Source organism: Humulus lupulus, chromosome X (genome assembly GCF_963169125.1).
Source record: "Humulus lupulus chromosome X, drHumLupu1.1, whole genome shotgun sequence".
In the NCBI taxonomy this organism is placed as follows: Eukaryota; Viridiplantae; Streptophyta; class Magnoliopsida; order Rosales; family Cannabaceae; genus Humulus; species Humulus lupulus.
The window spans coordinates 127,449,046-127,476,465 of NC_084802.1; the positions used below are offsets into that span (position 1 = coordinate 127,449,046).

Sequence of the window (27,420 nt, forward strand, 5' to 3'; positions counted from 1 at the left end):
GAACAGATGGACCAGACGTTGCAACAATAGTATCATTGACAAAAGATTCTTCGTGTTTTTCAGTAGGTTCATCAATAAACCTATCAATTTCTTCCTCAGTAGAAAACTCAGAAAAATCCCTGGCATCATCAATAACAACGTTAGCCGACTCCATTATAGTTTGGGTTCTCATGTTATACACACGATAAGCCCTACTGTTAGTGGAGTATCCAATAAAAACACCTTTATCACTCTTAGCATCAAATTTAGCAAGATTTTCTCTATCTCTCAAAATGTAACAAACACATCCAAAAACATGAAAGTAAGCCACACTTGGTTTCTTACCTTTCAAAATTTCATAAGATGTTTTAGATGTACCTGGACGGAGAAAAACACGATTTATGATATAGCAAGCAGTGTTAATTGCTTCTGCCCATAACCGTTTGGTCAATTTTTTGCTATTTAGCATTACTCTAGCCATTTCTTGAAGAGTGCGATTTTTCCTTTCTATAACTCCATTCTGTTGAGGTGTTTTGGGAGCTGAAAACTCATGTGAAATACCTATAGACTTAAAAAAATCATCATAGACATTATTCTCAAACTCTTTACCATGATCACTTCTTATACGAACAATTTTTCCTATGTTGCAATCTTTTTAAACTTTTAATTTTAGGCAAAGAGTTTTAAATGCATCAAAAGTATTCGATTTTTCTTTCAAGAAATCCACCCAAGTATATCTCGAAAAATCATCCACACAAACAAAAATATACCTTTTCCCATTTAGACTCTCAATTTGAATTGGACCCATAAGATCCATGTGAAGCAATTCTAATACTTTCGAAGTGTTTACGTCAGAAACACTTTTATGTGTAATTTTTAATTACTTACCAAGTTGACAACTCTTGCACTTACCATCAGATTCTTTACCTAGCTTAGGTAAACCACGAAAAATCCCTACATGTGACAATTTTTTCAAAGTTCTGAAATTTATGTGACCAAGTTTAGCATGCCACACATAAGTGTTATTACTCACAACAAATTGACACATAATAGACGGCAGAAGAGTGTAGCAATTGTCACTAGATCTAAAACCTTCAAGAACATTCTCACCATTCTTGTTTAAAAAAAAAAATTCTCTTTATCAAAGTTAACAGTATAACCTTGATTACAAATTTGACTTATGCTAAGCAAGTTAGCTTTAAGTCCTTCCACAAGTAACACTCTTTTGATTCTAGGCAATCTTTCAAAGTTAAGAGTACCCATTCCAAGAACATTACCTTCAATTCCATTCTCAAAAGTAACAGATCCACAATGCACAGGTTTTATGTCTGTAAGAATAGACCTGTCACCTGTCATATGTCTTGAACAACCACTGTCAAAATACCAAAAATATGAAGAAGCAAATCTATCATATTCACTAGTAAAACCAGCAAAATAATTATTCTTTTTTATCCATATTTTCTTTGATTGAACATTTTCCTTTTTTACTCTTTTGAAATTATCTAAATAATTGAATTTCTTAAAATATTCATTTTTGGAAAAATTCATAAGAATAAAACACTTAGGGCGAATATGACCCTTCCTACCACAAAAATGACAGATTGGAATGAATTTTTCAAACTTTTCATTGGATTTACCTGCTGACTGTGTTCATTCTGTTGGAACAATCCGAGAACTGGATGCAACAGATTTCAGTGAAGATGACATAGGAACATCAGACGATAGCATCCCAGCCGAGATAAAGACAATTTTCTTTGATTTTTTAGAACTTGAAGCACCAAGTCCCACATGACTTCTTCGACCTGCATTCTGTATTTTCTCACAAATAGTAGAACCGAGGTTAAGCATTCTAACATTTTTCTCAAGAGTATCCAAATCTTTATACAACTTATTAATTTCAACATTTTTTGAAATTATTTCTTTTTCAAAATTTTCATTTAAGTCAGTAAGTTGTTTAATTTCAAAGGATAAATCATTATTTTTGCTTACCACTGACTGATTCTCATAACACACTTTCACCCATGAACCATACATCTTTTTGTAAGATTCACTCAAAGACTCATCATTCAATTCAGATTCATCACTATCAGTATTTTCTTCATCTTTTGAAACATTATTCATGTAAACAATTTTCTCATTTTCAGATTTAGAAACAGGAAAAATAGAAGTGAAAGCGACATTACCTTCCTCATCTTCACTACTTTCAGAGTCATTATCACTCCAAGTAGCAATCATACATTTTTTGTTCTTTTTCAAGGTGTTTGCACAATCAGACTGGATGTGGCCAAATCCCTCACATTCCCTGCACTGAATACCTTTTTTATTAGTTTGAATAGGTTTAAGAGAAGAAGGATTACCTTTTGATGGCTTGCCATTGAACTTCTTATTTCCTATCTTATTCATATATTTTCAAAAATTCTTTGCAAGCATTGCCATTTCATTATCACCATCTTCATCATCTGACACTTCTTTATCAGTACTTTTTAAAGCTATGGTTTTCTCTTTCTCTTTGGAAGTACTTGGCTTGTCTTTTTGACGAATCTTTTGATTTAACTCAAAGGTACGAAATGACCCCATCAATTCTTCTATTTTCATAGTACTAAAGTTTTTTGCCTCTTCCATAGCAGTGAGCTTAACATTGAACCTGTCAGGAAGAACTCGAACGATTTTTCTAACAAGAACAGAATCATTAAGTTTCTCACCAAGTGCAAAATACTCATTAGAAATATCAGATAATCTCTCATAAAATTCAGATAGTGTTTCAGAATCAGACATCCTAAGGATATCAAACCTAGTTTGTAACATAATAAATCTAGACCTTTTAACATCTATAGTTCCTTCAAACTGAGTTTGAAGAATTGTCCAAGAATCTTTAGCCGATACACATGTGGAAACAAGTTTTATAAAACTTTCTCCAACACCATTGAAAATGGCGTGAAGAGCTTTATTATTATAACTGAATAATTTTTCTTCTTCTGTATCCCAAATAAGTTTAGATTTTACAATTGTGCTTCCATCTTCACCTTTTTCAGTAGGAGGTGACCATCCAGAAAAAATTGATCTCCATGCTTTCTCATCTTGAGCTTTTATGCAAGCTCTCATCCTAACTTTCCAATATGGATAGTTTGAGTCATTAAGCAATGGAGGTCAAGACACCGAACTACCTTTTGCAAAGAAAGACATTTCACACAAAATAAATCAAACGGAAAATAACCACAAGATCTCACTAAGAGTTTAGTGAACCGCTTTGATACCAATTGAAATTCCATTTTTTAAGATTACCAACTTAATTATTCAAAATAAATAATTGCTAAATTGTTACAAAAATGTTTAAACGGACACAGAGACTGTTTGAACAGAAACCTGATATGTTTAAACAATTTATTACAAGAAGATAAAAACGAACATAAAGTAAAGAACACATAAAATTATATGTGGTATTAGCAATCTTTGTTATTGTGGGGTATTTTACCATCCCTCGTAATTAGGCCTTTGGGGTTGAGACAATATTTTTCTACATTTTCTAATTTGGGAGGCGTAAATTCTCATTGTGCTTTTGTTTCTAACAATTTGTATAATATGAATTTTTTCCATTTATCTATGCATTTTTTCTATTAATCACTTTCAAACTTATTTTTTGCAATAGTCACAAATACCTAGAGAAATTATAGGTCCGGCTATATCCAGAGTGTTTATGTTTTTTGCTTAATATCTACATGCTTTTAATCAGGTTGTTCACCTACTTAAATCCAGGATTTTATCGCTTAATAGATACTTGTTATTTTTTAGGTCTTATTGCTCTGATTTTTCCTATTAGTTTGTCAAGCTTCATTTTGAAATAATATGAAAACTTGAGCTTCCAAAGCCGCCAAGATATTGATTTCCAAATTTCACTTTTTATGCTAACTTAAAATTTTCAAAGGCATAGATTTACTAAGTATAAACATTATACGTACCTGCCCCCCCTAAGTGATAAGAATTTAATCATATTATAGATCTCTTTTAATGGGTTAAAAACAACAAATTCAAAAATAAAATTGAATAAAAAATGGTATTGTGTTAAAAATACACGACAACCTTAGTATTTATTTAATATTTGAAAGTAAAATGGCCTTTATAAATCCAAGACTTAGAACTGAATAGAAAATGATCTGATAGAATTACTAATAATATTTCGGAAGATGAAGTGCATTCCAAGTTTATGGAACTTTTTCTCCATTCAACCAAGCTAATTTGAAAGTTCATTCTCGAAGGATTTTCACAATCTGATAAGGTCATTCCTAGTTCGGTCCTAATTAAAACTCAAATTCTTTTTAATCTCATTTTATTATCAATAAAAGAATAGAAACCATTTTTTGACTTGGTCAATCACTTTGCTCACATGTTTTATTTTCATGATTATTTGTTTAATATAAACTTCTATTAAATCCCGAGCATAGCTATTCTTATTTATAGTAACGTAATCATAGTGGAATATAAATATGATTATATGTTCAAAATAAGTTAGTCCTAAGATTAGTCAGTGCACAGGATTTACACTGACTTGCCAATCTACGATATGATCTACTTACACATTACACTGTTATGTTCTTTCCAGAACATTAGCAAAGTAGATAAGATCGGATTTATTTGTTACATCGGACTGGATCGATATTGACAGTTGATAAGATAAGTAAACATACCGTTATTATCTATTCTAGTCATATCATATAGTTGACCATAGGTCAATTCAATCTTCTGAGTGGTTAGTATTCTAACTGATTGTATTATTTGAGTTTTTTGATTTGTTCGTTACCAGCTTACCCTACGGACTAGCCTATAGTTACATCTTGGGATCTCGGTAGTATAATTGAGTGGGAGTGTTCATCATAGATACGAACATCTATAGCTTCTAATGAAGAAGTAAAACGATGGTTTCCTTTTAGTTTGGTTCAAGGTGTTAAATGATAGAGATCTCATTTCAGTAATTAATTAGTATACTAAAATATCATTTACAAGGAACTAAGTGTTTTAAGGATAAAATACAATGAGGAGCAAAATAGTATTTTAGTCCTATTTCATTGTAGACCGTCTATAGAGGAATGAGTGACAATTATGGTTGTAACAATGGATAATTAATAGCGTATCTATATTTGTTATAGAGTGTTCTATGAATTCAAGAGTGCAATTTCGAGTCTATAGTGGAGTCACGATGAATTAATAAGTTAGTAAATTTATTTGTTAGATTTATGATAACTTATTGGAGCTTGATTTCATAGGCCCATGGTCCCCATTGTACCTTGGATAAAATCATCTAGATAGTCTCAATTAATTGATTTAATTATCAATTAGAATTATCAAAGTTGACTAGGTCAATTTTGGATAGTTTCATAGAGTTGTGTAATTTTGAGAAGAAAAGAGAAATCATGGCAGATTTATTAATTAAGATAAATTGGTATCTAAATTAATAAATAAGTTTAAATCAAGGTTCAAATTATAAATAATTAATTTGATAAAGGATTTAAATAATTATTTAATTAATTAAATCAATAGAAAATAATATAGGCCTTGATTTTAAGTCCAATGGGCTTATAATCAAATGGGAAATTTCACGGGCCTAAAGCCCATGATAATTTCGACTGAGGGCTTTAAAATGACTATTATTTTATTGATTTTTTAATTAAATTAAATGGCCTAATTGAGTCTATAAAATGAGTGCTTAGAGTAAAGTCAAAACATAAGTTTAATCACTGGTTTTCTGATAGTTTTAGATTCTCTCTAAACACAAGTCATTTTCTAAGCCTCTTTGTTATTTTCTCTTATTCTCTCTATATCTATCTCATGTGTTGAGAATTGCCCACACTAGTCTAGGTGATTCTAAGGATACATTGGAAGATTATGAAGAAAATAGAAGATCAGTTCAGTTTCTTGATAATACTTTGCGACAGAGAGGATACAAGAGTTCGAGAAACTATAGGAAGGACTCTTTAATTCCGCTGCGTATACTGTAAATACTCTATTCATTGTTTCTCTTTGAATTCAATTTTAGAAACATGTTTGAGGCTATCTCGTATTAATTTGTTTAATATTAGATATACATGAAAATAAATAAAGATCATGTATAAGTTTCACAATACTTTTAGCCTCTTTTTTAAGGTTGCTTTAAGAGATTTATTCACCACTTCAACTTGTTTGTTAGCTTGTGGATAAGCTACCGAGGCAGAACTTTTGATTACCTCGTGTTTTTTGTAGAAATTTGTGAATAAGTCGCTATCAAACTGAGTTTTGTTGTCAGACACGTTCTTCCTCAGCAATCCATACCGACAAATTATGTTTTTTTACCACGAAGTCCAATATTCTTTTTGATGTAATGGTCGATAATGGCTTAGCTTTTGCCCATTTGGTGAAGTAATCAACTGTTTCCACTGCATAGTGAACTCAACCTTTTCACATGGGCAGTGATCCGATCAAATCTATCCCCCAGATAGCAAACAACCATGGTGAGGATAGCATGGTCAATTCGACTGGAGTAGCTCGAGTTATTTTTGAAAAATGCTGACAACTCTACCTGCAAAGTGGTCCCCATAAAACCCTCCATGTAACTCTTTTAGTATTACTTGGGACACACTATAGGAAACGCAATTGAGTAGAGTCATAGATTGTCCTCTTCTATATAATATTATATCGACTATAATGTACCATGAGATCTGATCTCAATCTCATGGCATCTTTATGATCCGCTAGCAAATTCCCTGAGGAGAGATATTCAATGATGGGGGTCATCCAGATCAATCTTGTCTGTATTAATTCGATTTTCTCCGATTCTTCTTCCTCAATGCTCGAATTTCCAAGAAATTTAACTGGAACTACATTCAATGTGTTCGCGTCCTTGGTTATTGTAAGACGAGTTAATGAATCTACATTGGTGTCACTACAAGAAAAAACAGTATTCATAACACTTAAAAAGTGCTATCTGGGACTAGTGATAGCACTTCTAAAAATGCTAACGTAGCCCATGTTATTAAAAGTCCAGTCTTTTCTATAACATTTTTTGAATGTTATGTTCGGTGTTTTCTTAAACTATTCAATAACACATTTTTAGGTGCTATAATATTCAAATAATAACATTTAGATAGAGTTTTTGATTATAAATTTGAAGTTTAATCTTGTATTTTTTTCATAACACTTTTCAACTGTTACATTTGATTATTTTGATAACATTTTTAGTTTGTTATATTATATAAACCATAACGATTTTTTACGCTTATAATATGCTTTTAAATCATAACATATAGTAATAAAATTTTAAATTTTATTTTGATAAGTATACTTATATGGTTTTTTTTTAATTAAAAGATTTTCATTATTGTATTTTGATAAAAGAATTCAAAATTAATCATAAAATGTAATTCTCAATAGATTGATAAACCATAAGTATTACATTAAACAATAACTAATTCAAACCATGAATGTGTCTACTTCATGAGATCTTAGTTCTAACTTAAGTTTGAAAGCATAACATAATAAAGTTTTATAATCTTGATCAATTTTTACTTCAAAAATGAAAAATAGAAACATTACAAGATACACAAAAGTAAACCATGCGTGAAACTTGCTCCATCCTTCAATTCATCATCATTTGTGCACTTGTCTTTGTTGCGAGTCCATTTGTTTAGCTACAACAAAATTTAAATAAGTAATGCTTCAACTTAAAGTTATAGTAAACTAAAAGAGTACATAAAAAACGTTAATTACCTAATTATAACTTTATCAGCTGGCCATGCAATTATACTACCTACAGCATCTTCTATAGTAGACATAATTGTTGAAGGCCTCCACAGAAATGCATCATTCTTTCTCACAAGATCTATCCCCACTTTCATAGCATTAGGCCCAAGAGGAACATGGTGAACCTCATCCTTTGGGTCACTTGAGATAAAATAACCTTCTGCAATAATTTCTCCAGATCCAATCCAATCTAATATTTTGCATTTTGAGCCAAATGTGTGGTTCTTGACACTCTAACAATATATCAATATAACAAATTCAGCAGCAGTAAATGATTTTATATTGAATATTATATGTTTTAGATTTTATCATTTTCATATAATTAGTATCATAATTACCTGAGTGGAATGAACATGAGAATTTGATTGAACATTGACATTTGATTGCTCCTCGCTCTGAGAAGATGTATTCTATTTACAAGTAAGATAGAAAGACATGAATTCAACATCAAAATTAAAAAAAATACAAAAGTAAAGACTAACCAAAAAATTAAACATGAATCTTAGTTATTATTGCAATTCAGCCACATGAAAATATAGTTTCAGCATCAAAATACTTACTTAATTTTTCATTAAAGAAACAATGAGTTACTCCATGTGTTGCATTTTGTCGTTCAAATTTTTGCATTGACCTTCTATCTTTATCAAATGGTCATCTCTTTCTGACACAATTTGCAACTTTGACCGAGTAACTCCTCTTCTGAAAGCTCTCATGTATGAATTTTTTTCAGGACCAAGGACTTTTGTGAGGATGTCTTCATTAACACTTGTAGTTGAAGACATAGCAGGATCTTTCTTATATTCTTCAACCAAATCCTTCAAAAATAAATAGTATCAATAAATGTATTCAAACAAATGAGTAAGTTAAAACTAAAGTCACATGATTTTGAAAGGGCAAGGTGTATACAAAAGCTTCAGCCACTTCTGAATTTACTGGTTCGCCATTTTTCTTCTTATGTGCTTTGGTCCAAACATCAATTCTAGAAGGTGGTGTATTGGTTTCACTATGGTTCATCTATCAAAATAAGAAAATAAATTAAAAAAATATCTAAACCAAATTCTATAATAAAACAACTGTAAATATGTTTGGCTTTACCAATTCATCAATCAATCTTGCATAACCTTTGCGACTACAAGTGTGGGGTAGTTGCTTTGTCCGTATTTTTTTGAATTTCTCGCTTGTAGCCTAAGAATTTAAGCTGTTTATTTAGTCTTATTGCTAAACTTGAGATAATTCTGGCATTTCCAATCCTCATCTCAAAGAAATATTATATATATTTATATATATATATATAAAGAGTATTGTCAGTTCAAGAATTTGATATCTATTTCAATATGGTAGTTTGAGGGAGCTTCTGATGAGGGAAATAAAGGAGTTAGTATATGGGATACATTTACAAAACAACCAGGTGAGAAGTTCAAAAGCCCCGAAAGTGTCAACTGTAATTGTAGTCATGCATATTCTTATCATTGATTGAACCTAATAAAAAAGCACTCATTGCAATTCTTATCTGTTGCTTACTTTTGTTATAATAATAACAATAATACATTGTTCTTTTCTTCTTTAAATATAACGCCATTCAGATTTTAGATCATATATGCTAATCCGATATAGAAAACCACTGAGCTATCCAGCCATGCATGCACTTTTGGTAGTTTCTAGAGGACATTTTGGCATTAGTGTTATTCACGTGTCTTATATTTTATAAAGATACACTATGACTATGTATGTTTTGTATTCAGAAAACACAAGAGGAAAGAAAAAAAAAGAGAGGCAGAATAATAAAAAGTTGTTTGATTGGTAGCCGAAAAAGTGGAAGAAAAAAGTTAAAGGGGTGTTGTTTGTTTTTTGGTTCATCGATCTATGGATAGGAAAGAAAAATGAAGGAACTTTTCTAATTTATTATTCATATAAACCCATTATTTAGTTCTGAATTTTATAACCATAAGTAATTAAAAGTACTAAAAAGCCTCAGTTTCCTTCTTTTTGTCTATTCTTTTTTCTATCCTACTTATTTTTTATTTATGGTTAAAAGTGATAAAATGTATGATGGTAAGGAGTTAGTATATGTTTATCCAAGCCTCTTCTTTACTTCTATGGTATTTCGTTATTTTCTCTCATTTTCCTACTTCTAAGTTACATTCTTCATCACTCCTCTCTCCCGCCAAACATACAGACTTTTCTCATCAACCAAACACTTTTCCTCTCATCTTTTTTTTTTCATCCAAAACTACATTTCAATTCATATTGGTTTAACCCTGACTTAAGGGCATTAATGGGATCTACACGCAGTGTACTTTTTACAGGCTTGCGGTTTATAAGGGCCAATTCGGGTCATGGTACTGTCAACTGCACATTCACCCCTTGCAAGTGATTATTTTGTCTCAACTGAACCCACATCATCTGATATATATCAGTATATCTACCAATCTTATATAGTTCAAAATTGTTGTCCCAGTAATTATAAAGTACTAGTTTATGTTTTTGAATAAGAGTTTCTGGAGGGAGGTTAAAATTTTGGTATCGATTCGATGAAATTTAATCCTCATCTGAGTTGATACAACTAAATAGATACATATTTTATCTGTACTAGTATTCTATTCTAATTGTATAATAGTTCTTTCTTATTTATCTCTACAAACTCCATTAGCAGCCTTCTGAAATAGGTGATGACTTTAATTATGCCAGCTTTGTGAGGGAGAAAAGATCTAAAAGATAAATGGAAGCTAGTTAAGTTATACTTGTACACACACACACAACACATATCTTTATAAGATACACACAAAGAGTACCACCTTTTATGGCTTTGGATTCAATTCAATGGAGCGAAATCTGAATAATGGCACCCATATCGATATGAACTTCAAATTGACATACATAATCTAAACTAAATACAAAATGAGTTAAATTATACAATCCCCCATGAGATTTTAAAAATTATTAACCCTTCTCTTTAAATTTCATTTTATAATAAATCTATCTCTTAAGTCAACATACAATAAATAATAAATTTAAAAAATCATAAAGTTAATTACTTAATATGTATGTGTTTTTTATGGTCATTTAAGTTTGTTTTGTTATTATTTAATTTTACATTTTACAACTTTTCTGTCAGGATCTTTTTGGCTGCTTTCCTTATTAGTCTTTCAATTTTCTGGTTCAAGCAGTCACCAAATTTTAGTTCTCCCAACTTGGTATGTTTCTGATTTTATATGCAAATCTAAGACTTGTCATTATAAACTTTGATTAAGTATTTATATTAAAATTTAAATAATAATAATAATAAAATGTCTTGTCACATAATTTGCATAACAATTGATCAAGTTAAGGTTTTCTTCTATGTCTAGTTCTCTAAACCAGAAGCTGGAGTAACACATGTGCTGGTAACTGGTGGAGCTGGCTATATAGGTTCTCATGCTTCACTAAGGCTGTTAAAGGACTCATACCGTGTAACCATAGTGGTATGGTATTTCGTTATTTTCTCTGTCTTATAGTTATACTTTTAAGTAATGCATAATTTCTTTTCTAAGCATTAGATGAAGACATCAAAAGCCTCTGAAGTTTCCTATTGATCCTACTTTCTGTGTTGCCTTGCTTCTAGGAAACTAAGGGAAAGAAACAAAAAATGAACAAATAATTCCTGGTGTACACTAAGCCATATGGTCCTACACACCTAGATCACTCACTGATAGTAACTATTTTTTTCTATGAATTATTTTTGTATTCAGTATTGTTAATATGATTCTTCTTACAAGTTTAGTTCATACGATATTTCTATTTTATGAACTAAGGGAGGGAAAACTATTAGAACACAGGAGAAAAGTGAGGTATTTTATTTTTATTTTCTATATTTTTATGTTTGATATGCTATTTGTATTAAATTAATTGTTGTTGGAACTAAATCTGTTGATATGCTCTGTTTGTAAAATTAATTTTATTGGCTCTATTGTTCAGATAAACGTTTCTTAGGATTGGGATTCAGCTATTTTGTGTTCCTTTTTTGTTTAACTATGAGTGTACGAGACTCTTGAGCTAAGGGATGGAGGATAAGACTCTTGTGTTCCTTTTTTGTTTTGATAAGTAAAGGTAGCCATGTTTTCCTATATCATATTTAAATGTGATTATTTGATTTTTATTTTTGCTGATTTTTCTACAATGTGATTAAATGTATTTTATTATTGTAATAACAAAGATGCAAAGTATAAAAGGAGTTGTTTTAAGCAGTTATGGATTATGGTTTTAGTTCACCTTAAGATTTTTCAAGTTCACTTTGTATTTAGTTGATTGATGACTAAATTTCTATGGTTTCGATTTTCCCCACATGGGTTTCGATTCTACTTTCAAATTTCTATGGTTTTTGAAGTTTATTAGATATACATCAAATAACTAACAGAAAATCAGAAAACATTCCAGCCATATTTATTAACCAACCATCAATCATTATCAATTCAAAATATTCAATCAACACACAAGTTTTCTTCCTTATCTCGCCACAGCACACAAATTTCTCAGAACCTACTTCACTAATACACACAAGTTATCAACCTTCCGTTATCACCGCGGCACACAATAATAATAATCTCAGAACCTACTTCACTATGGATGAATATCTAAGATATTCAAACTCCTCTAACATTTGCAAAGTATTTTAACAAAAATAAAAGAAAACATACCTCTTGCAAACTGCTGCAAATAAAGTTCCCTCCAATTCTGAATTTCTGAAAGAGTTAAAGAAATTTAGAAACTTGTGTAGAGAACCCAATAAATCAAAAAGTCATGTCACAATTATGTTCAACCATGTAAGTCGTAACTTTGCATGCTAACATATATGCACAGACTGTGAATGTGAGGAGCTTATATAAATTAAAAATATTCCATAAGCAAAATATATAAACTTAAATCATATGATTAGCTGAGTTTGATTTATTATATAATAATACTAAAATTTTAATAGAGTTTTGGGTTATTTGGATCAGTTTATTACCGTCGTACTTAGTTTGCTCTGGTAATTGTATTATTGAAAATCTCCTTCGGCTGAACAAATAACTCTTCCTCCGGCATGTACTAAATTGCCCTGTATCAATCGTATGTTAAGAACACTAAAATTAAACAACAAGCATAAAATGTATATTTATATATATGTAATAATAGCCTTTATAAATTATAAAGTATATTACCATACAATATTCAAACAACTAGCTTAGTGACAAACATGATGAATTCCTCACAAGTGGCCTTCAGACTTTTCTCCAGTTCCTGCAAGAAAAAGTGTTACTGACAACTCGATAAATGTTGCAAAAACAAAAAGTGTACTGGAACTCTTCTCCACCCACTCCCCCAAATATCCCATCCATCACTTATTAGAGAAAACAGAGCACAGCAATTATATGCTGCAAAGAATAGTAGAAGAAAATTTAAACTGAAGAAAGACTAGAGCCCGCAGGTTATCTTGATGAACTTAGAAGAAACCTTGATGTCATAGAAATACTTAAAAACACTCAATTTCCCAGGATTTACAGATCTCCATATAGTAGAATACCTGAGAAAATTCTTGATCATGAGTGAGTATTCTATAATATTTGATTGAAAACTTGAACAGAATTTTATCTGATTTTTCTTTTTATACTACGGGATTAGAACCCTTTCACTCACACACTCAACCACTTAAGCTAGTCTCAAGTAACAGATTTTTATCTGATATGTCTGTTGGAAAACAATTGTAGTCGGATCATATGGCTTGGGGACCTGAACTACCGGATTTCCTTGAGCTACTCTGACACCCGGAAACTTCTAGAGGCCAAAAACTGGGATGCTCTCTTTGACAGTGATCAGGTATTTTGCATTAATGACTAAGAAACTTAATCGATTTTCTTTTTCCCAAACAATTTGATGGCACTGTTTCATTATTAAAAAAGAAAAAGAAAAAGAAGCTATTGAATTTGTTTGGTGTATTGAGTTGAGTAATTTCAGTTTAAACCAAATATACTTACAGATTCAATACTACTCGATGAATAACTAGGGGCTTGAAATTGTAAACACTTGAACTTTCAGGCATTTCAAAATGGTTCAACTCTATTGTCATAAACTTCCATGCACTAGTCTATGTATCTCATAGATTTCTCTCATGTAATTTGTTCATCTCCACAAGGTTATCATTTATTCTTCCCTTAAAGCATCAAAGCTGATATCATCGGCAAAAAAATATTCAAGAGCTTGCTGAACTAAGAACTAAACAGAGTTCTAAAGAAATTTAAGAATTTAAAAAAAATTATATACTTGTATGTATATACGTATTACACACTAAAAAATAATAACAGCATAAATAGTTGCAAGTGAATCACAAACCTTCTTAGCATCTATTTGACTTTCCAAAACTCTGGGTGATAAGGTCCTCGCCAGGGAAGAAGATCTAGACCAATCAAATAGAGAGGCTTGACCTCTAAGTAGCCGTCTTAAATGATCCTGGAAATACAGTTCAACAACAATTGAGACCTTCCTTCCATTATATGAATTTTTTAGTTAAGAATAGCAGCAAAAGGTTTAGCTCTGGAGGAACTAACCAGCAAATGAGAGAAGTCAAGTTCCTTGTGTGTCACTGAAGACTCAATATCGAAAGGTGCAATCTGGGGATGGGCAAAAAAAAAATTTGAAGAATGAGATAAGGTGATTAGTGGAACAACCACCACAAAAACAGGGTAAACATGGATCACCTGAAATAATGAGTTTTACTCTCACTTTAGAAATGGAAAGCTCCAGTTTTTTTTTTTTAAATGAACTTTATAAGAAAATCTAACAACGATTGACTAATAGCAGAGCAATACCAGCCACGATCGGAAGAGAGTGAAAGAGACTCCTCGTCGCTGAGGCGATCGGTGAACACAACAACTGTCCAGACGGAGAGGCAGAGAGACGCGACTCTGGAGCGAGTCTTCGTGAGGCAGAGACTTCGGTGAGGGCGGAGAGACTTCGGTGAGGGCGGAGAGACTTCGTGAGGGCGGAGGCAGAGATGAGTTGAGGGCGGAGAGGGCTTCGTGAGTGAGAGATTGAGGCTGAGAGAAAGGGTAACTTAGAGAAAGGCTTGAGAAAATCTGAGAGAAAGGGAATTTTGGCATAAATTCATTTTGCCGCCTGGGATTTTAGTCATATGGCGCCAAAAATTTTAATCCCCACTATTCATCAGTTCCGTGTTAATTTTAATCCCCCATTAATAATAGCATTTTTAAAAATATGCTATTCTTTAATGTAATATATACTCAATATTGTTGTAGTGTGTTCTGCTCGCATGTGACCTACTCCACTGAACAGAAAATAAATTCAGTTAATTCCTTTTTAACTTTGGATAAATAAGCTGTCAATTTTATTCTCCCTGAACCTGGTTTACCATGAGATGTGAATCACTATAACATTGTATGGCATTTTCTTTCAGCTAATTTACTATTCTTATCCTAGTTAGTAATGCTTCATATTCAACTTCAATGTTCAAGGCACTAAAGCCAAACCTAAGAGTCGAATGAAAACGATGCCCTAATAAGTATAATTCCAGCTCCAAACTCGTACTCATTAGAAGATCTGTCCACGAACAATTTCCAAAGCTCTTGTACCAATTATCTAATTGTCTTATCTTGGAAACTAGTGCATTCAGCTATGAAACCAGCCAATGCTTGTCCTTTAATGGCAGATCATGGATTATAGATGATCTAAAATTGGTTGAGCTCTATTGCCCATTTCAAAAGACGTTATGACATCTCAGGTTTTTGTAAAACCTACCTTAAAGGTTGGTCGTTTAAGACATAGATGGTATTTGACTGGAAATAAGGCATCAGTTTCCTTGACGCCGGGACAAAGCAAAACACGAGCTTTTCAATCAGGGGATATCGAGCTTCAGCTTGTAGAAGTCGCTTGTTGGTGTATTAAACTAGATTCTGAGCTTGATCTTCCTCTCGAACTAATGTTGCACTAACCACGTGCTCTGTGACTTCTAAGTAAACACATAAAATTTCTCCGTCTATGGGCTTGGATAACACCGATAGTTCAATTAAATGTGTTTTTAAAATCTGGAAGGCTTGTTCGCATTCCTCATTCCACGCGAATTTTTTGTTCCCCCTCAATAAGTTTTAGAATGGTAACACTTATCGGTTGACTTCTAAACAAAATGATATAAGGCCACTATCCTTCCAATTAGACTCTGAACATCTTTGCCCCTGTTTGGCATGACTATGGAAGAACTTTTGGGTTCTAAGAGTAATTTTCAAGTGTGTTTGGATGAAACACAAAAATAGCTTCTTTAATTTAGAAGAGCTTTTTAGAGAAGTAATAACTCACCAGCTTTTTTAGGAAGGACTTAAAAAAAACACAGTAAGTTATTTTATTGTTTTAATGAAACTTTCATATTCCTTTTAAATTACATCATTATCCTTAATTATATATTACATATATCTTTCATTCGCCTCACAATAAAAACCTAGCATCCATTTTTATTAAAATAATATTTGCAGTTATTTCTTCATCAAGAAAAAATTCAAGGTTAGTAGTTTTTGATCTCTTGTCTAGGTTATTTTTTTTTTTTTTTTAAGAATACTAAATATTTTCACTATTTTTCATTTTTGTAGCAGTTATTTTCAAAATCAAAGTCAATATTTTTTTCATAAAAAAAAAATTCAAGGTTAATTAGTAATTTAAAAAAAAAAGTTTCTGCTAGTCGATTGTTTTTAACGAATGTATTCAAGTTTAATTTTTAAACTAACGATACTTGTTTTATTTTTCATGTTCATTTTATATAGAAATTAATTGGTTAACCATATTTAAATATTTTGTATTATAATATTCCATTTGAATTTTTGTTTGAATCTTGTTACATTATCATTAGATTTTTATTTCTTGTTATGCACTCTAATTGTTATTTATTATTATTATTATTATTAACGAGAAGAATGATCTATATCAGTATTTTTTTTTTTTAAATGTATTATTTTTTGTCTACACTATCTCTTTTTTTATTATTGTTGTCTTTAAATACCAATCATTAAAAAAATGATAAATTATATAGATATAATTATATATATATATATATATATCATTAAAATCAACATAATTCGTAAATAATCTGTTAGTTTCTTGTTATCCATTATGTTAAATATTTGATACATATCTACTGTACTTAGTTTTTTTTTATTTTTATATTAGTGAAGTTTGGCATTATTAATAATTATTACTCCTATTTTGAAGAAAAAAAAACAAAATATAATGTGTGTATATATTATTAATATTTTATGTTAGTTTTTATTTTTTATATGAATTTTTTTTTTTTATAAATAGAATGACGAGTGAGAATGAGGCAACACAAAGAAAATCGAAAGCAATTTGGGATCTACCAACACATGAGAAATAGATTGATTTAGTTACTGAGCAAGTGAGAGTAGGTAATAGAAATGGATCACATTTGAACAAATTAGGTTGGAAAAACTTTATTGAAAAATTAAATCTTGCAACAAAAAGAAATTATGATTGCAATCACATGAAAAATCATTGGGATAATGTCAAAAAAGAGTGGATGTTATGAGATTCATTACTCAGAGGAGAGACTGAACTTGGTTGGGACATACAGAGGCAAACAATTGATGTTACAGATGAATGGTGCGAGGCAAAGTTACAAGTAGGTTTTTGTACATAGCATTTATAATTATGAATTTTTTTATAATTCTGGAATTTTTTGAGTGAGAGGTTTAGAACATTCTTTCAAGGTGGATGATCAATTTATGTTATTTTATTTACTTATTTATTTTAAATAAATTAAAACAATAATTAAATAAACAAATAATCATATCTAGATAAATTTAAATTTAATTCAAATTCAAATCACAAGCACATGGTAGCATCTATGGGTGTGGGCACAATTCACTGACCCCAAATTTTCTCATTTATTTGTTTAATTAAAATTAAGACAATATATATATTAATTTAAAATAATATAAATATTATTTAAAAAATAAATATCAGTTAATTAAAAATTAATTTTATCTTATTTTATCAAATTTGAATAATTATCTTATACTATGATAATATTGAACTCTCTATAATATTAATCCAAAAATTGATTAATTTTAATTTCAACTAATATAATTTTTTTCAAATAAAAACTAATTTGTTAAATAATTAATTAATTATACATAATTATTACTTAGCCATGAAAAATTAATTCCTTTGCAATTTAATCATTTTCTCCACTAATCTTGCCTATGACACTTTTACTGTTGACAATTAAGTACAGATGCGACTCAAGGACTATGGACCTATAATACTAAGCTTCATAAAATCAAACTATTAATAAAACTCTTCAATTAAATATTATTATGTATTAATTTCATTATTACTCAACTATAAATATGGAATTGCACTCTTAGAAATTATATAATTATATTTACATAGTAATCTCTTGTAGTCCATTGATATAATCAATACATGTAGTTTTGTCCTCCAATTATTAGTTCGTTAATTAGAGCTAGTCAAAGTTTATCGTTTTACCCTTCAATTTACATTTGTTTCCTTAAGTGCCATTAATTCATCAGTGAATAATTAATCTATAATCATATTATAGACTTGAGCTTAATAACTATTCAATTCTAGGATTAACCCTTAAAGTAACAAATATTCGATCTGTTAGGAAAGCTTGGTGTAACATCTCAAATTTGCTAATAAGGCTTAGTTTCTTGGTTAGCGTGTTGGGATGGTATAATTGGATTTATATGTGAATTTAATAGAATACATGTGTAATTATGTGGAATATGTAAGTTAAATTATGTAACGCCCTAATTTCTCAAAGATTACCGAGAACACAGCGTTGGGTCGTAATCGTAAATATTGCTCTTTTATTGAATAAAAACTTTAAAAAAAACTTGAAAATAAATACATGGCCATGGTTTTTCAAAAAATAACCTAATTTTTTTTAACATAAAAATGAGCAGTATTTAAATAAAACTTTTTTAAAATAACATGTTTTAATAAAATAAAAAAATAGTCCCGCTTGATCTTCCTCGACTATATGGTTCCCAACGAATACATCGCGAAGCTCTTCGGTCTCACTCGCCACTGACCTTTCTATCCTTAATTTCCTGAAATAACAACATCATAAGGAGTGAGCTTCTAAGCCCACTAAGGAAAATACAAACAAGGGTTAGTCATATAATCAAACATAACATAAATTCACAAGAGTCATACAAACACAAACCTCTAGATCATATCATAACTTAAGTCATAATTCTAAATCATAATCTAAGTCATAAATCATAAATCATACTCTAAGTCATATGTCATAGGTCATAGATCATACAACATAGGTCATAAATCATAATCATAACTATACGTCATATATCATAATCATAACTATAATAACAAGTCAAATATAATAAAAAGATAAGTGTTTATACAGGGGTGACGATTAATCCCCAGAAAAAAGTCTGTCATACACCGGACATAGGTCCGTCATACACCAGACATAAGTCCGTCGTGAAGTTTTGGCAACCGAGCCTACCGGACATAGTCCGTCATACATCATTGGACACCTTAGGTCCAGACACACTTACCCCTTTATTGTACCTAAAATGTTAGATCATACAAATATAAACCATATCATAACTAGATCTTAATACTAAACTACCTAATTTTCCTTACCAAAAACTGGATTATTGGAGACAAGAGCGAGCTTGGAACTCCTAAAACCAAACATAAAGAATGGTGAGTTTCTAAAGAAAAGAGATGAAAACAAAACTAAACCATCAAAGAAGAAACTTATCGATAAGAACCTTAAATTAAAGAACTCAAACACCTTGGATAAACTAGAACCGTTCTACACCTCAATATCGAAATCACACTATATCTCACTACCCAAGTGTTTACAAAGCTTAAGATGGTAAAGCTTTTATCCCAAAACCCTAGTGTTTCTCTCAAGAATAATCTAAGCAGCTTGGAGGCTCTGAACTGTGCTTGAAGAATGAATAAAATGGCTGAGTGAAGGGTGCTATTTATAGAGTTTGAGGAGTGAAACTATCCTATTAAAAAAAATACTTAAATCCTTAAATAAACATAATTATGTGAAGTGCCATCCTCTTAATGGTTCTCGAAGGTTCTAGAGTTTCTAGATCTTTCTTTTATTTAAACTTAATTAATTTCATTCTAACTATAATCTAAATTTAAATCTAAATAAAATAGAATCCTAACTTCTGTATAAAATATCTCTAAATTATCTTAATAATATTTTTATTAAATAATTGGGGAATAGTCTAACATAAAAAAATATTTCAACCTCTAACTTCCTAAATCTCGTAACTCTAAACTCACCTATAGTAAAATCAACATAACGGGAGCTGTAGGATTCTGATTTAGACCATCTTTATACCGTTAGAAAGCTAATTCAATTATCTAAAACTTTCTAGAAAGACTATTTTTCAAAATGCATAATATAACTGGGTCAAAAATAGGTCGGAAGTTACAGTATCCTAAAGTTACGAAAAATCTATTTAATTATCTAAATAACAATCTAATCCATAAATATCTTAACTAACCATAAAATAACAAACTCTAATTCCCTAGCCTGATTTTGAATTTACTAAGCGCAAAATCTTATTGAGCTTTTGGGCTTTATGTACGCTCGATCCATAACAGTTTTTAATAATATCATAATTAATTTATTCTTATGCAATCACCTCATTTTTCACAAACAAGGCTACGAATATCATAAACCTATACTATACTATACTATAATAATCAAAACTACTTAAAAAAATTAAACCTTATGTTATAATTAATATTTCTAAACTATAGGTTAAACTTATAAAATCCATAAATATTGCTACGAGTATCCAACTAAATCCCGGCTTGAACCAATATCCGCTAAAACTGACATACTATAAGCTATTACTACCTACTACTACTACTACTACTACTACTACTACTGTCTAACTAAGTAAAATTCCGGGACGCTACAATTCTCCCATACTTAAAACAATTTCGTCCTCGAAATTTACTTATCAAACATCTCGGGATACCGCTCCCTTATACATTCCTTAATTCCCATGTGGCCTCTCTTTCTGTGCTATTGCTCCATAAGATTTTAACCATAGGAACACTTTTGGACCTTAACTCCTTAGTTCCCCGTTCTAGAACGTGTACTGACCATTCTTCATAACTAAAATCTTGTTTTAACTCTAGAGCCTGGTAATCGAGCACATGGGATGGATCTGATATGCATTTTCTCAACATCGATACATGAAAAACGTTATGCATTTCAGCTAATGATGGCGGTAAAGGCAACCAATATGCTACATGCCCTACTTTGTCCAATATCTCAAAAGGACCTATAAAGCTCGGGCTTAACTTTCCTTTCTTTCCGAAACGCATAATCCCCTTCATCGGAGAAACTTTAAGAAAGACTTGATCGCCTACTGAAAACTCAACAGTCCGTCTCTTAGCGTCGGCATAGCTCTTCTGGTGACTTTGAACGGCAATCATTCGTTGTCTTATTTTTTCTACTGCCTCTATTGCTTCTCTTACAGCCTTGGGTCTTAAATATCATCTTTCACCAACCTCGTCCCAATGAAGTGGTGATCAGCATTTCTGTCCATATAACATCTCATAAGGTGAAATGCCTATCGTCGCTTGATAACTATTATTGTAAGAGAGTTCTATCAATGGAAGATACTGGCTCCATGATCCAGAGAAGTCTAATGCACACGCCCTCAGCATATCTTCTAATATTTGTATGGTGCCTTCTGACTGACCATTTGTTTGAGGGTGAAATGTCGTACTTAGTTTTAACTTAGTGCCCATTGCAGCTGCAGACCTTCCTAGAACTTTGATGTGAAAACCGATCCTCTATCAGAGACTATTGTCTTTGGAACTCCATCTAGTCTTACTACCTCCGCCACGTAAAGCTCTGCGTACTGCTAAGCACTATAAACTGTTCTTACTGGCAAGAAATGAGCAGATTTTGCGTGTCTATCTACTATCACCCAAACATAGTCATGCTGCTTGGTGGTCCTTGGTAATCCTATCACAAAGTCCATCGCTATATCTTCCCATGTCCATTCGGGAATCTCCAATGGTTGCAAGGTTCCAGCGAGTCTTTGATGTTCAACTTTAACTTGTTGACATGTAAGGCATTTTGCTACAAATTCTGCTATGTCTTTCTTCATTCCCGGCCACCAGTACATAACCTTGACATCGTTATACATCTTGGTCGATCCCGGGTGAAGTGAATACAGAGTAGTGTGCGCTTCCTTCATAATACTTTCTCTTAATTCACCACTATCGGGCACACATACTCGGTTCCTATATCGTAGCATGCCTTCTTTTGTCAAGGAGAAATCAACATTCTCTGAACTTTGTAATGCTGCCTTCATCTTAAGAAGGAACTTGTCCTCTTGTTGTTTCTCCTTTATTTCCTCCATTAGAGTTGACTTGATTTTGAGGTCAGCTAGTTGTCCAGTTATTAGCTCAATTCCGGACCTCCTAATATCATCCTGCAACTGTTGAGTTATCCCCTTAAGTGTTGACAAGCTTCCGCAACTCTGGCTACTAAGTGCGTTTGCCACAACGTTAGCATTTCCCAGATGATATAAGATCTCACAATCATAGTCCTTTACTAACTCCAGCCATCTTCATTGCCTCATATTAAGCTCCTTCTGCGTAAAGAAGTACTTTAGACTTTTGTGGTCCGTATAGATTTCGCACTTTTCTCCATACAGATAGTGCCTCCAAATCTTTAGAGGGAAAACTACTGCTGCTAACTCAAATTCATGGGTCGGATATCGCTGCTCGTACTCCTTTAGCTGATGATACCCTCATCGCAAATCTATCTTCGAGAATACAGTAGATCCTTGTAGTGGATCAATAAGAACGTCTATTCGAGGTAAAGGGTATTTGTTCTTGATCATCACTTTATTTAGTTCTCGATAGTCGATGCACATCCTCATACTCCCGTCCTTCTTTTTGACAAACAACATTGGTGCTCCCCAAGGAGAATAGCTTTGTCAAATGAAACCTTTGTCTAAAAGCTTCTGTAGTTGGATCTTTAACTCCTTTATCTCAGTAGGCGCCATTCTATAGAGAGCTTTCGAGATTGGTGCCATCTCAAGTGCCACTTCTATTTCAAACTCAATTTCCCTAATCGAAGGTAATCCCAATAGATCTTTTGGAAACACCTCGGGAAATTCGCATACTATATGTACATCCTTTGGTTCAAGCTGCATCTCTCGTGTTTTGTCCACCACACTGGCTAGAAACGCTTGGCAACCACTATTGATTAATCGTTGAGCTTTGAGAGCTGAGACTATCGGTATGCGAGTTCGAGAAACTTCTCCTTTGAAGGTGAACTGTTCTCCGTCTTCTAGTTGAAAGTTGACTTTCTTACCCTTACAGTCTATCGTTGCCCCATGTTTTCCATGCCTAAAATTACATCATAATCCTTAAGGTCTAACTCGATCAAATCTACTGGTAATTCTCTTCCTTCGATTCTAACTACAACACTACACACCCCTCTACTAAATAGCATTCTTTCCCCTGAGGGTAACTCTGTGACAAACTTATCTCTAAAAAGTTCGCATGATCTATCTAAGCTATCAATCATATTCATAGAAATAAAAGAATGCGTAGCTCCTGAATCGAATAATACATTTCATAATTTTTTATAACTCTACAAAATAGAGTTATTTTACCACTTTTTATGTGCTAATTGTTGTTTAATTCTTGAGTTTTTAATTAATTTATTAAGTTTTTAAGTAATTTTGAATTTATTAGGTTTATTTTAATTTTGTAGATTTTTGTGTATTTTTATAGTTATATTATTGTAAAATGTTATAGTTTAATTATTTAAAATTAATATTGTTAAGTTAGGAGTAAAAAGATGTAATGTTGAGCTTAAATGTTAGGTAAATTAAGTTTTAATTAACATTTTCATGAAACTTTTATTGTATAATTTATTATTGAAAATATTTGATTTTAATTTAATTTATGTTTGTTTTATAGGGAAGTGGTTGTATTTTATTTGCTCTTGAGGAGAAAGAAAAATAAAGAAGAAATGTGGCATTTTCAAGAGTTAAAGCTGAAAGAAATGAGGACATTTTGGTATTTCTGAAAAACTAAAGGCCCAAGCTCCAAGGCCCACGAAGCAGCCCCCAGGCCCACACCTGCCTCTTTCAGCTCCTCATCAAGCCCAGCCTGGCCCATTTCCTCCAGCCAACTCCCACGTTCAGCAAGCCCACCATTTATTCCTCATCAACTCAGCCTTCCCACGCCCCAGCCTCTTCCGCCTGATGCCTTCGCCAGAGCACACAAGCAGCTCCCACCTGCCACAAATCAGCCAGCCACTTTGCCATGCATGCCATTTTTTCCTTGAGCCCATAATTTGTACTATTGTCCCTTATATTCAAAAATGCCACATTTTACCCCACTTTCTACACATTTTACCCCAAAATATAATTATTATACCCTATAATTTATCTCTATTTTCCATATTATAATTAATTAAATTAATTTGATCAATTTAATTATTTTAATTCCCATTTTTGGCTATAAATAAGGGAGTTTGGTGTCCATTTTTAGGGAGGTTACTATACCAAAAACTCTACACATTTCAAAACCTCTCTATTCTCTTCATCTTCTTCTTCTTTTTATTTTTTTCTATGTATTTTTAAGAGGAAAAATTTGGGGGTTTCTCCTCCAAATTTTCCTATTTATGTTTGTAATTTTTAGTGTGTAATTTCTACTCTAGTTATGTGCTTCTAATCTTTTTCATAAGATTATTAAGATCATGATGAAGCAACTTGTAACTAGGTAATATTTATGTTGTATGTTGATTTCCCTTGTAATGCAACAAGTTTATGGATTTTTCTTCTTCATATATTTCTTTCATCTTAAATATCTTGTATTTTAGATTGTTAGAACATACTTACACTTTGTTCTTCATTAGTGCATAAACATAATATTCTTTGTGTAAGATGTGTCATTAAATTGTACACATCCATGCTTAGAACAAAAATATTATGTTTTGCCTTATAAATAATGTTCATTGATTTATTTGTTATTTCATTAGATTGATTTACACTAAATACTTTGAAATTATAATTTTGAAAAGTGAAGAAAAATCCTATATTTTTAGAAGTAATTTGTGCTTAAAATTATAAATCTATTTTGAAAAGGATAGTTTGATTTATTTTAACTATAACTAAAACTTGGTAATCAATATACTAATAAATATTATTAAACTTACATTTTATGGATTCTAGTATCTTAATAATCTTTTCTTTTAACACTTATTGTCAAATCATTATTGGTTTATTTTCATTCTCTTAAATAGCTTTATTTTTCAATCTTTTATTTTATGTTCATAATATTAAAACTCATCAATCTTTGGAACTAGGTTAGAATTTATTACTTTTGATTTAAAATAGTTTTCTTTTTTTATTTTAGACAACTCCTTTGGGTTCGACCTCGTGCCTACACGAAAACTATTCTATAAATACGATTTGTGCGCTTGCGAGTATAAATATTTAAAACATACCCGTTTTGGGTCCATCAATTTTCCAGAGATAGTGACCTGACCTGCTACCACAATATTACTAGTTTTTGCTTCACCTCTAGTAAGAGCAAAAACTCTGGCTGGCACTAGCTTATCATCTTTCCTTTGATCCTTCAACTTTGGGAAATCCTTTTTAATGTGTCCTTCATCTCCACAATTGAAACAACCTTCATCCTATATCGACATTCTCCTAAATGCTTCCTCTTGCAGATAGGGCACTGGGGATATTCCGCATAGGGCTTCTTATACCCATTATTTTCTGATGCAGTCTTATTTGTCTTGTTGACTTTCTGATTTTGAGCATCGTCATGTTTCCGTTTGTTGTTGTTCTGATCATTGTTTTTCTTTTTGGCAACCCTTCTGGTCACACCTTCTTTCCAGATTCTTTCTTCAGCCTGCTCAGCTTCCAAGGCTGTAACGCCCTGGTTACCCCAGAACAGTTACGGTGAACGGTGAACTGGAAATTTGACCCGCTACTTGAGTCCTTTGGTTAAAAATGTGCTTCTAAGTGTTATTAACAGGCTAAGGTGGAAAAACCAATAAAAAGGAAAGGATATATTTTATTAAATACATAAAACAGTTCATGGGCCCATAAAAACCTTTCACAAGTTATTTACAACTCAAAATGGTCATTACTGTTTCAAATTTACAAACCCGCCGACCTAAGCGGCAAAAATATGGTAAACCCCCTAGTTCCTCTGAGAACTCCTTGGCCGTGGTGGTCAAGCAGTCGCATATGTACACATCACCACCTAAGCTCTCCACTCAAGGCTGGGTGAGCTTTTCTTTCCCTTTACCTACACCACATAGCACCCATGAGCCAAGGCCCAGCAAGAAAACACAATATAGCATGATATAATATCAACAATGTTCATAATAATCATTCAGGACTTTCAGTCCAAAACATGTAAGTGACAGAGGAAAAGTCACTAAGGTGGGTACAACTCCCTTTAGCCATGTGACGATAAGGTCACCGGGGCTTAACAGATAAGTGAACCTTTCACTAGCTTAAACAGGATAGGTGCATGGTGACTGGTCACCAACATAACCTTCCTCATGACCATGGAGTCATAACCCTAGAACATCGTTCCCTAGCCATGTGACAAACGGTCACCTAGGCCCTGGCTCTGAATAACTAGCTTAGACTAGTCAAACGCTTATAAATTTCATCGACCATAGGGTCGGTCCAACATTAATGCCTTAGAGTCATTCAATGTTGATATTGATTAGATCTAATCTTCATTCGGCCCTGCGTTCAGGATGCTTATGCCATTTCTGACTCTTAGGTAAGTGATACGCGACTAGTGCCGTCCCTGACTAATTAGTGCCATACACAAGTAAACAACATCCGCCAGCATTTAATATGCAATCAATGTCCACATTTATCAACCAACATGCCTCAACTTCAATCATGCATGTCATATACACAGGGTGCAGTTTTCTTACCTCCTGTTCGAGCGAGAATAAAACAAGAACGACTCCTGAGAACGATCGACCTTTTGATTCCTTAGCGGTTACCTAATCATAACCAATTATAACCTTCATTAATGAAAACCAACAATGAAAGGATCTTAACCTAAACCCCACTCTCGGGACCTCGAAACATGCCAACATAGTGAGTAGATTCGATCCTGGGCCTTAAGGATTGAAACCCTGAGCCAAAAACCCTTAAAAACACTCAAAACGAGATTCTGGATGAACAGAGTATCGCTACAGTGCTGCTCAATAGTGCCCCAGCACTATACTCAGAATCCCAAACCGCCCATCAACAAACCTTTGTAGAGCTATAGCGCCCTAGGGTGGGCGCTGTAGCGCTACCCCCATAACAGCACTCCCCTGAAACCTTCTTCTTCTACTCTTTCAGTTCTAACTCGATTCCAATGCTTCCAAATCCCATTTTTGATGCCAAATGAACCCAAAAACCATCCTCACATACCCCAAACATCACAACCATAAGAACCCTAGCCAAAACTCCCAAAAAAACCAAGCATCCATCTTAGAAATCCCAACTGAAAACCAGAATAAAATAGGGCAAACCAGGTGTTATCCCCAAAAAATTTAGTACGATGACTTGGCAGTCCGATGTGACAAGTGGCAATACATGG

At 32.2% G+C, this 27,420-nt stretch overlaps 3 long non-coding RNA genes across 3 annotated transcripts; 1 reads left to right on the forward strand and 2 right to left on the reverse strand.

Annotated features, from left to right (window-relative positions):
• Nucleotides 1-7,376: 7,376 nt before the first annotated feature.
• Nucleotides 7,377-8,235, reverse strand: LOC133805270 (uncharacterized). The gene is made up of 3 exons (XR_009878902.1): nucleotides 8,085-8,235; nucleotides 7,714-7,979; nucleotides 7,377-7,634 (listed from the first exon to the last, which is right to left on the reverse strand). It is a non-coding gene; the product is annotated as an uncharacterized LOC133805270 (long non-coding RNA).
• Nucleotides 8,236-12,957: 4,722 nt separating this feature from the next.
• Nucleotides 12,958-14,346, reverse strand: LOC133804797 (uncharacterized). The gene is made up of 3 exons (XR_009878632.1): nucleotides 14,307-14,346; nucleotides 14,092-14,208; nucleotides 12,958-13,002 (listed from the first exon to the last, which is right to left on the reverse strand). It is a non-coding gene; the product is annotated as an uncharacterized LOC133804797 (long non-coding RNA).
• Nucleotides 13,236-13,557, forward strand: LOC133804798 (uncharacterized). The gene is made up of 2 exons (XR_009878633.1): nucleotides 13,236-13,307; nucleotides 13,470-13,557. It is a non-coding gene; the product is annotated as an uncharacterized LOC133804798 (long non-coding RNA).
• Nucleotides 14,347-27,420: the final 13,074 nt, after the last annotated feature.